Genomic DNA, 9,082 nt, shown 5'->3' with positions numbered 1-9,082 from the left:
AACAACAATTACATTAAAATAAATAAATGGTTTATTGAAATTCAAAATTATTAACATATTGCTCTATAAGCCTATTTCTAGATAAAAGAAAACAAGTTTTTTGGGCAAAACTTAGTACTTATAAATATATGACGAGGACAAAATTGAAATGATTGGAAATTAATTTTTAATTATAATTTATCACGAGTAGTAAAAAAAGTTTCTAAATTTTTTTTTTAAAAAATTTCAAACAACGAGTATACAAAAAAATTGTAGCTACTGTATTGGATAAAATAAAATTCAGTCATTTTATAATTACAAAATTGAAGCAAAATTTAGAGTTGCTTGAAAAAAATGTTACTACTTATTAAATCATTAATTATTAATGAATTTATTTTTTAATATAGTTCGGTTCATTGATTAGATAACGAAGACATTTATAAGCATAATAAAATTGTTTTCGTAGGATAATATTTTCGTAATGAAATGCGAGACGATGCGGGGAGGCGCCGTTGATTAACATTAATAAATATTATTATTAAAATTATTAAAAAATGGACATGAAATTGTTGATGTGTTTAATAATTCCACCTATGCAAAAATGTAATAAAATATTTATTTCCTTTATGCGGTTGTTAATGACCGGTGTAATAAAATGAATTTTTTATTAACTCTGCATAGAGATTTCTTTCATTTGAGTAGTGAAAGATTTTATTGTTGAATATGTTTCTATATAAGTTATTCCGTTGATATGTTATCGCTATTTTTTGACTACTTAAATTTGGTTATTCTTATTTATCTTTAATCACACCAAGTGCTAATAAAAGCTATTAGAGTTACCACTAGCTTTAAAATCTTCACACAATGTAATAGTATACATTCATGCATTTGTGACACACCATTCCGTGTGAAAAGTCATATAAGTGGTTGTTGTGCAAGACATGTTTGTACTATAACAAGACTAAGTCGTATTGACAACCCTAAAAATTTGTTGTATGACAATCTAAATTTGTATTTTGTATTGTATTACTCGAGTCTGTAAAAATATGAAAGATTAGACTGGAGTACTTTTCTGTAAACAGTCTCAAGCATAAGAATAAACTTTGGAAGAAGATCAAGAAGATCATGTTTCAGGGAAAATGTGAAGAAGTTTGAAATTAAATAAATCTGTTTTAGAAAAAATATTCTAAGTCAAGATATCTACAAGTCACAGATCAAGTCATATAGAGAAGTCATTTGAGAACTTTAGAATGACTTATCGAGAAGTCCAAAATAGCTTATAGAGAAGTCTCGGAGATATCGACAAACCAAATGAATACATGAAAATTGGAGATATCGACAAGTCAAATTATCATTAGAGATCTTAGAGATATCTACAAGTTAAAATATATAAAGAGATATCTGAGATATCGACAAGTCATTCATGCATTAGAGAATTCAAAGATATTGATAATTCAAAATGAAGATATGAAGTTTGGGGACCTCGGTAAGCCAAGCTCACTAATATGAAGTTTGTTGATTAACAACTAAAAAAATTATTGATTATTAAATTATATATTTTTATATAGACACCTCCCTACCTAAATTTAAATAATGAAGACTTTAATATATTTTCATAATCGTAATAAAGTTGTTTTTATACGATATATTTTGTATAATGAAATGCGAGATCATGTCTTTAAACACCGTCAAGTAATTATATATATATATATATATATATATATATTTATATATATATATATTAAACTTACGAATTTGTGAAAATAAAATTTTGTTACGGATTTTCGACTCTTATTTGAAAATAGAATAAATAACTATATAAATGACATATAATTAAGAAATATTCAACTACATATAATTAAAAAATATTATTGTTAAGATTATTAAACAATGAAAAAGAGATTGGTGCAGTATTTAATAATTTTATTTCATCAAATTTGTAATAACATTAATTTTTATTATAGGGTTGTTTCATAAAAAATGTAACAACATTATTTTCTTTTACGGGGTTATTTGTGATTGTTGTAACAACCATTTTTTGTTAAAAAATATAATTAATAACTTTGAAAAATTCAAAATAATAATAATTTTCCTCTCTTTCATATTTATATAATCATAATAAAGATGATTGTATATGATAATATTTTTATAACAATATGTAATAATATGCGAGACGGTACCGCGAGGCGCCGTCGAGTAACATATATTATATAATAAGATAGAGTAAAGTGGAAAATTTCTAAAAATTATACTCTGGTACAAATTTTATAGCCCGTGCGATGCACACATTTTTTTTAATTATGACAATAATAAATTAAATAATTTTATTCATAATTGAATAATATAATTTAGAGTATTGATTTTATTAAATAAAACGTGTTGTATTTATATATACACTAATAATTAAATTTGATTAGTTAGATATTTTGGTGTATATATTATATATTTTATAGGATAATCTATATCAAAATTTAAAAAGTCATTCAAATTTGTATTAATGAAATTAGTATAAATCATTTTATTTTGATAGTTAAACTCAAACACAGATCAAAAGTAGGAGTCGAATAGTATAAACTATAAAATCATATTGAAATTGCAATAAAAAAATTCTATTATAATTGAAGATGTGTTATATATTTCAGGATCAGACAAAATAAGTTTATGGATCTTTTACTAACCGAAATATGGATAAAAATCTTGAAAATGGATAACTTATCGGTCAAATTAAAGTGAATTTTTTTATCAGAACCTAAATATGAATACCGAACCTTAAAAATGTGTTATCCATAAATTTATAACATATAGATATGTTAATAAACTTACAAATATATGAAAATAAAATTTTGTTACGAATTTTGACTCTTATTTCAACAAATAAATAAATAACTAAATCAAATCCCCATATTTAGGAACATTGTTTTTAAGATTATTAAAAAGTTGAAAAGAGATTGTTGCAGTATTTAATACTTTTACTTTATCAGAAAGTTAAAAATATTATTTTTTTTATTTTTAAAGGGTTATTGGAATTGTTGTAACAACAATGATAATGATACCCTTGCTTTTTTAAAAAATCATAATAAAGATGTTTACTTATAATAATATTATTATAATGAAATGTGAGGCAGCGTTGTAAGGCGCTATCGAGTAAAATCTACTACTTCCTCCGTCCCTCTCAATTGTCATCGTTTCTAAGAGAGTGTCCGTGATAAGTGACATTTTATACCACTTAGAGCGTCTCATAATGGCTTGAATTTGTGTCTTGAACTCGAGTATTTTGTGTATTTGACGCGTTTTCGAGTGTTTTTGCATTGCAGGGTATAACTTGCTTAGATAGGTGGATTTCATCAAAATAAGCTTAAGGAAGTGCTTGGGATCAGTCTAGGGATGATGAGCGAAGAAATCAGCAAAAACAGAAGCAAACCGAGGATTTTTCCAGAAAGGTTGCAGGCGCCCGCCTGATGGGAGCAGGAGACCGCCTGCTAGCAGGCGCCCGCGTGGAGGATGCACGAGGCCGTATAATTCGAGTACGATTGGACTTCTGTTGACGCTGGTTCTTTTGGGTTATTATATAAATCTTATGGGAAGACGTTTTCTTTATCCAGAGCGAAGGCAAGAAGATTGAGAAGACCGTTTTAGCACACAACAACGAAGAAGAGGAAGCATACGTTTATCTTGTGATTCTTTTAATTTTTTGTAACAGTGGATGCTAGTTTTCTTTATGCTTTGAACCTTAATACTCTTGTGACGTACTTCATTATTTATTAAGTATTTTTATTAGTTTATATCGTTGTGTTATTATCATGCTTTCATATGAACCCATGGTGACGATGAGTTCTATTACGGGTTAATCGTGATCATGGGATCTTAGCGGATTTACTTGGATTTCTTTAGTTAATTGTTTAATAACTTGGTATGTGGTGATTGTATGATATCTAGCATAGGTTGTGCTTATTCGTCTTATGTGCGTCGCGAACATGTAAGATGGCTTGTTAATCTCTTGTGAAGCGACAGTGAATCTTGAGATTTAGAACTTGCCATGCTAGCATAGGTTCGTGTATTGTATGCATGATTAGTGGGTAACTCTAACCGTTTTACTTGCCCTGTGTAATCATCATGAATAACTTGCGCTTAAATCGTTATGTTGTCAAATTCTGTAGACATATAGGGTCTCAACAAAATTGATGCCTATTCAACTTCTATATTAATTGTGGATGCTTGGTAGAATGGTATTCGTACAACGAAAGTTGGCATTTATCAGTTTCGTGTTGTTCTATTAATATCATCACCATTGCATGCTAAGGGTAATAAGAATAACTATTGAATGAAGTAGTAATGAAGTTATGATCTCATGTGTGTTTAATATTGTTAATTCAAGTGTTTAATTTCCGTAGTTAATATTAGTTAATCAACCTTAATTGTTATTATCTTGACATTGAAGAATAATCTTACATTGGTGAGTAAGTGTTAATTAAATATAATTAATCAGAGTCTCTGTGTGAACGAACTAGAAATCATTCTATATTACTTGCGAACGCGTATACTTGCGTGATTTATTTAGCGCATGCTTTGTGCCTAACAAGTTTTTGGTGCCGCTGCCGGGGACTCGGTGTTAATTTGTTTGGTTTATGTACTTGCCATCAGTGGTCATTAGGATTCATTGATTAAGACTTGTTACTTACTACTTCCGGTTGTGTTTCAGGTACTCTAGCAAGTGTTTATGCAAACACGTTCTCGCAATCACAAGAGGAATCTGGATAAAGCTGAGGAGGCAGATACAGCTCTTGAATTCCTGGAAAAGATAGTTTTTGAAGATTCGGATAAAGAGAGTGAAAAGAAAAAACCTGAAACAACGGGTGATCGTGTAGTTCAAGCTGATCCAGCTCTTATGGACTTTTATCGGCCTAAAATTAATGACATTCAGTCAAGCATCATTCATCTGGCTATTCAGGCCAATACTTTTGAAATCAAGCCGGGCACTAATCAGATGGTGCAGAATTCTGTTTTTTCGGAGGTGCTGCGACTGAAGATCCCAACATGCATATCAGGAATTTTGTCGAGATCTGTAGTACTTTCAAATATAATGGTGTTACTGATGAGGCTATCAAGCTGAGGCTTTTCCCATTCTCTATGAGGGACAAAGCTAAGGACTGGTTACATTCTTTACCAGCTGGGTCCATCACTACTTGAGAAGATCTTGCGCAAAAGTTTCTGGTGAAGTTCTATCCAATGGCCAAAACTGTAGCTATGAGGAGTGCTCTTACTCAGTTTGCGCAACAACAAGGAGAATCTATGTGCGATGCTTGGGAGCACTACAAGGGGATGTTGAGAAAGTGTCCACATCATGGTATGCCTGACTGGATGGTGATCACTGGTTTCTACAATGGTTTGGGGGCCCAATCTCGGCCCATGCTCGATGCAGCTTCTGGAGGCGCCTTGTGGGCTAAAAGCTATACTGAGGCCTATAATCTCATTGAAACTATGGCTGCAAACGAGTATCAAAATCCAACTCAAAGGATGATACCTAGGAAGGTAGCAGGTATTCTGGAAGTTGATGCAGCTACAGCTATTGCAGCGCAGCTACATACGCTGTCTATGAAGGTCGATTCTTTAGCCACTATGGAGTAAATCAAATAGCTAGTGTCTGTAAGCTTTGTGCAGGCTCCCATGCTACGGATCAGTGTTCTCTTGTTAATGAATCTGTTCAGTATGTGAACAATTTTCAGCGACCGCAGCAGCCTGTGCCCGCTACTTATCATCCTAATAACAGAAATCATCCCAATTTCAGCTGGAGCAATAATCAGAATGCTGTTCAGCAACCATATCAGCAAGCTGCAAGTAAACAGTTTAATCCACTTGGATTTCAGCAACCTCAACAATTTGCTCAAAGGCAATCATATCCTCAACAAGGAGGTACTGCTCCACCTTCTAGTACTGATTTTGAGGAGTTAAAGATGTTGTGCAAAAGTCAGGTTATTTCTATCAAGACCTTAGAAAATCAAATTGGACAAATAGCCAATGCCTTGCTCAATCGTCAACCTGGCACACTTCCCAACGATACTGAAGTGCCAGGAAGGAAGGAAGCTAAAGAGCAAGTTAAAGCTGTCACCTTAAGGTCTGGAAAAGTTGCTGATGCTGAAAAAGCAAAAGATGGAGAAGTTGAAGTTGTAGATGAAGAAGGAATGCAAAAGGAGAAAGAGGGGGAATCAAGGAAGACTACTGTTGAACACACTCTTCCTGAGGGTAATACAGGGGAGAAACAGCTCTATCCTCCACCGCCTTATTCTAAGCGATTGTAAAAACAAAAGCTGGACAAGCAATTTGGTAAGTTTCTGAAGGTGTTCAAGAAACTTCACATTAACATACCTTTCGCTGAGGCTCTGGAGAAAATGCCTAGTTATGCGAAATTCATGAAAGGTATTCTTTCAAGGAAGGTGAAACTGGATGATCTTGATACCGTTGCTCTGACGGAAGAGTGCAGTGTCGTGCTATAACAAAAGCTATATCCAAAGCTTAAGGATCTAGGTAGCTGAAGGGTTTTTAGCACATAAACGCAACAAAAACGTAAATTTAAATCTTAAAATAACAAAACCCTCCGCATGATCCATGCGAAAAATAATATTTAATTCGTAGTTCAGTATGTTTACCTTAAGAAGCTTTACATTAATGGAAAGATGGAGGTCTTGAATGATCACCACGTAGCCCGTCGCTAGAACGATCTATGCCTTGAAGGTAACCACACGAATGATCGCCCGGAGGATGGGTGTGTACTAGCACGTTCTTGAGGCCGCCTTCTTGCTCTCTCTATATCTCTTCAAGCTGCTAGGGTTTATGTTTTTATCAAATAAAACGTGTAACCCTAATTCTATTAGAAAAAGATATTATATAGGCAAGAGCTATTGGGCCTCCAACCCTAAACTTAATTTTAGAGTTGTTATTATTATTAAATTCGAAATTCTAATTATTGTATTATTAAGTCTCACTTAATCATCCAATAACTTAATTTCGGATTTAATATTAAATTCGAATTTCCTATTTATTTAATTAATTAAGTCACACTTAATTAATAACAAATAATTCGAATTACTTACATTTAATTTAAATCTGAATTTAAATTAAATAATCCTCCAGTCATTCTTTGTGCGACCCTTTAGGTTATTATTACGTTGGCAATAATTTTAAATCTAATTTAAAATCATAAACAATGAGCGTCATCTAGTAATACATCATTGTTACCCAAGTAATAATAATTAAATCGGTGATCGATTAAACCTTTTATGTATAATGTACAATGTACTATAATCCTTTTAACCATATATATTATTGATTAAACTCGAGGCATGTTATGTGTCATTTTCTTCATAATTTAATCCAGGTTTCCTTGATCGATGAGTAGACTATAACATCAAATCAACATTTGAGCATGACCATGCATTTCATAGTCTAACTCAAACAAGAGGCCAATAATATCACTCCTAAAATAGGAGGGTTAAATCCTTTCTAGATCATTCATATTTCTCATATGATTCATAATGTACCCAATATACACTTTTATCATCACCCAGTCAAAGGTAACTTTTAATGCAACCAAAGTATATTAATTATCATATAGAAATATAATGATTTCAAGTCTAAGGACCAATACATCATTATCATTGTGAGAATTACTTATGACACAACAGACGTAGAATCTCACATTGGGTCTTCCAGCACCATGTATATAATACATGTGCCTGTGTTTTGACTTTAGTATCACTATACCTATGATCAATGAGATGTGATCATCAGTCAACATTCACACTAGTCTTAATGCATTATTATTGTCCCTTAATAGTAATACTCGACTAGGGATCTTTAGGAATATCGATACTATTCTCATAATCTCATTTCTAAGTCACGTACTTAGAGATATAAAATTACATATCATATTCCAAGGATATTTATTAATCTAACATCTTATCGCAGAAAATAAAGATATAATAAATTACTAAAGAATAATCCATATAATCAGAATTAATAATCCAAATGTTTAATAATATAAACATAATAGTGTTGTCTCTAGGGAACAAACACTAACAGTAGCTTCACCATTCCTTGCACCATTGGCAAGTTGTCATTTGACAAGTGCCTTTGCGATTTGGGAGCAAGCATCAATCTGATGTCGTTGTCTATCTTCAAAAAGCTGAATTTTCTTGATCTGAAGCCCACCTACATGTCTCTACAATTGGCTGATCGTTCGATTACATACCCACGAGGCATCGTGGATGACGTGCTAGTAAAAGTGGACAAGCTCATCTTTCCTGCAGATTTTGTCATTCTGGATTTCGAGGAAGATAAGAAGATTCCCATAATCTTGGGAAGACCTTTCTTGGCTACAGGCCGTACCTTGATAGATGTGCAAAAAGGTGAACTCACTATGAGGGTGTAAGATCAAGATGTGACATTCAATGTGTTCAATGCGATAAAATTCCCTACGGAAGATGAGGAGTGCTTCAAGGTGGATTTGGTCGATTCTGCAGTTATTTCAGAACTTGATCATGTGCTAAGGTCTGATGCCTTAGAAAAAGCCTTATTGGGGGATTTTGACAGTGAAGATGACGAAGGCAATGAGCAGCTGCAATATCTAAATGCTTCTCCTTGGAAACGAAAGCTAGACATGCCATTTGAATCTCTGGGAAATACTGATCTCAAGAATGCTGAGGGAAAGCTCAAACCATCTATTGAGGAAGCACCTACTTTGGAGCTTAAATCATTTCCTGAACACTTGAGGTATGCTTTTTTAGGTGATGCATCTACTTTTCCTGTTATTATTGCATCTGACTTTTCAGGTAGTGATGAGGACAAGCTCTTGAGGATTTTATGAGAATTCAAATCGGCCATCGGATGGACTATAAAAGATATAAAAGGGATCAGCCCTTCGTACTGCATGCATAAAATTCTGCTAGAGGAAGGTAGCAAGCCAACTGTTGAGCAACAACGAAGGCTTAATCCTATCATGAAAGAAGTGGTGAAGAAAGCAATTCTAAAATGTCTGGATGCAGGAATCATATATCATATTTTTGACAGTTCTTTGGTGAGCCCCGTGCAATGTGTACCTAAGAAAAGA

General features: G+C 32.8%; 1 non-coding gene across 1 annotated transcript; it reads right to left on the bottom strand.

The window, feature by feature from the left end:
• Positions 1-5,220: 5,220 nt before the first annotated feature.
• Positions 5,221-5,327, bottom strand: LOC141680646 (small nucleolar RNA R71). Its single transcript, XR_012558379.1, has one exon. It is a non-coding gene; the product is annotated as a small nucleolar RNA R71 (small nucleolar RNA).
• Between the last annotated feature and the right edge of the window lie 3,755 nt (positions 5,328-9,082).

The sequence above is a fragment of the Apium graveolens genome, chromosome 1 (genome assembly GCF_009905375.1).
Source record: "Apium graveolens cultivar Ventura chromosome 1, ASM990537v1, whole genome shotgun sequence".
NCBI lineage: Eukaryota > Viridiplantae > Streptophyta > Magnoliopsida > Apiales > Apiaceae > Apium > Apium graveolens.
This window is presented reverse-complemented; position numbering and strand designations above follow the sequence as displayed.